Source organism: Trachypithecus francoisi, unplaced genomic scaffold (assembly GCF_009764315.1).
Source record: "Trachypithecus francoisi isolate TF-2019V2 unplaced genomic scaffold, Tfra_2.0 Lachesis_group16, whole genome shotgun sequence".
NCBI lineage: Eukaryota > Metazoa > Chordata > Mammalia > Primates > Cercopithecidae > Trachypithecus > Trachypithecus francoisi.
The window spans coordinates 89,704,717-89,707,471 of record NW_022681461.1 but is presented as its reverse complement, the minus strand read 5'-3'; the positions used below and the strand labels follow the sequence as shown (position 1 = coordinate 89,707,471).

At 44.1% G+C, this 2,755-nt stretch overlaps 1 pseudogene across 1 annotated transcript; it reads left to right on the top strand.

Annotated features, from left to right (window-relative positions):
- The first annotated feature begins 201 nt into the window (after positions 1–201).
- On the top strand, positions 202–2,411 carry LOC117098969 (annotated as a pseudogene). The gene is made up of 2 exons (XR_004443664.1): positions 202–1,004; positions 1,153–2,411. The product of XR_004443664.1 is annotated as a multifunctional protein ADE2-like (transcript).
- The last annotated feature ends 344 nt before the right edge of the window (positions 2,412–2,755 follow it).

Below are 2,755 nucleotides of genomic sequence, written 5' to 3'. Positions count from 1 at the left end.
GGGAGGCTGAGGTGGGCAGATCACTTGAGCTCAGAAGTTTGAGACCAGCCTAGGCAACATGGTGAAACCCTGTCTCTACAAAAAATTACAAAATTTAGCTGGGTGTGGTGGCACAAACCTGTGGTCCCAGGTATTGGCAAGAGATGGGAGGATCGCTTGAGCCTGGGAGGCTGAGGCTGCAGTGGGCCAAGACTGCACCAATGCACTCCAGCCTAGGTGACAGAGTGAGAATCTGTGTCAATAAATAAATAAATAAATAAAGCAACAGATATCAAATATTCACAACAGAGATTTCTGCCTCTCAGCATGGGTGCAACTCTCATCCCACTCAGGATAACGGTGATGGCTGAGGTACTGAACATTGCTAAAAAACTGTGTGAAGGTAAAACAGAAGAGGTCTATGAATTGTTTGTTAAATAGGCCAGGAAAAGTCCTCCTGCAGTCTAAGGGCCAGATGACAGCAGGAAATGCAGTCAGAATCACCTGGAAGGAAAAGTTGCAACCTCAAATAAAATTACCAGTTGCATTTTTCTGTTGTTACAGGAAGCAGGTATTAAAACTGCTTTCACCAGAAAATGTGAGGAGACAGCTTTCATTGTGCCCCAGTGTGAAATAATTCCAACTGAACGGTTTGCAGAAGAATAGCAACTGGTTCTTTACTCAAAAGAAATCCTGGTGCCAAGGAAGGATATGAGTTTTACCCACCTAAAATGGAGATTTTTTCAAGGATGATGCCAATCATGACCCACAGTGGTCTACGGAACAGCTAACTGCAGCAAAATTTGGCTCTGCTGCACTTGGTGTAAAACTGAAGTGGATATGATGAGTCATGCCACATAGGTTGTTTCGAAATACTGGAGACATCCTGGTTGCCCCCCAGAACTGTACACTGGTTGATATGAAGAATGAATTTGGTGTTGATGTGACCAGCAAAGAAATTGTTCTCACTGATGTTATTGATAATGATTCTTAGAGACAGTGACCATCAGGAGATCAAAGCCAATATAGAAAGACAGTCTTTTAATTATCCTTTTAAAAATGTTACTAAAAAAAAAAGAGACAGAGTCTTGCCATGTTGCCCAGGCTCAAGCAATCCTCCTGCCTTAGCCTCCCAAAGAGCTGGGATTACAGGCGTGAGCCACCACTTCGGGCCGAAAGATAAACAGTCATATCAAGGCTTCAGTGTAACTCCTGAAGGGTTCCAAATGGTACAGAAAAACTTTGCATGGGTTGTAGAGATTAGAGTTGCTTTTGAAATCAGAAAGTCAGTGCAGTGCAGTGTTATAGTACTGATGGGTTCTACTTCTGACCTTAGTCACCATGAAAAAAATCAAGGCCTGTGCAAATTTTGGCATTCCATGTGGACTTCGAGTAACATCTGCACATAAAGGACCAGATGAAACTCTGAGGATTAAAGCTGAGTATGAAGGGGTGGCAGTCGTCCTGTATTTGTGGCAGTGGCAGGCAGAAGCAATGGTTTGAGATCAGTGATGTTTGGGAACACTGCACATCCAGTTATCTGCTGTCCTCCCCTCACACCAGACTGAGGAGTTCAGGATATGTGGTTTCCTCTTCGACTACCCAGTGGTCTCGGCTGTTCAACCATACTTTCTCCAGAAGGATCAGCTCAGTTTGCTGCTCAGATCTTTGGATTAAACAATGACTTATTATGGGGCAAACTGCAAGCAAGCACTTTGAGCACACGGATTTCTTGGAAGAAAGGTGACAAGAAAATCACATAAAGAACATCATTGCACTTTTTAGGGTGAAAACTACAGATTTCTAATTTAGCTGCAGAAAAATCAAGCGAGATGAAAAAATTTAAAATTAGAGAACACAAATAAAATGTACTAGTGAATACATGCTTCCCAAGATCCAAACAAAAAGTATTCACAACGTAATTAAAACAGGTAAGTGCTGGGAAAAATAGAAACGCGGTGACACAGGAAGAGCCTGACAGGGGAACCTAGCCGAGTCCTGAGAGTGTAAGCCAGCTTCCCCAAGGAAGTGACATTTCAAGCAAGATCTGAAGGACAGCAGTCTATAAACCAAGTAGAGAAAGGCAGTGCTGAGGGCAGAGGGCACCTACATGGGCAGAAGCTGGGAGCAAGATGAGTACAGCATGCCCCAAGTAATCAGAAAGTGCCAGTGGCTGGAGTGCAGAGACAGCAGTGCAGTTTTAGCTAGAGATGAGAGCAAGGGAGGCAAGGGCTGGATCATCCTGTCTCCTGTAGGCCACAGCAAGGTGTCTGCTCTTTATGACAGAGGAAAGGCATTTATTGAAGTGACATTTTAAAAAATTACTGACGGCCGGGCATGGTGGCTCATGCCTGTAATCCCAGCACTTTGGGAGGCCAAGGCAGGTGGATCACTTGAGGTCAGGAGTGTGAGACCAGCCCGGTGCAAAACCCTGTCTCCTGAAAAAATAAAAATTTAGCCAGGTGTGGTGGCGGATGCTTGCAATCCCAGCTACTCAGGAGGCTGAGGCGGGAGAACTGCTTGAACACAGGAGGTGGAAGTTGCAGTGAGCCGAGATATCGCCACTGCACTCCAGCCTGGGTGACAGAGACCATCTCTTTAAAATATATATATATTGACAATATGAAGAATAGATTGAAGGGAGATAAGAACTGAGATAAATCCTATTTTACCTTCAATTTCGACTTTAAAATCAGATACAATCATCTGGAGAAAAAATTTCCTAGTTGGGAATGTCAGATAGATTTAAGGCAGCTGGGCGCAGTGGCTCATGCCT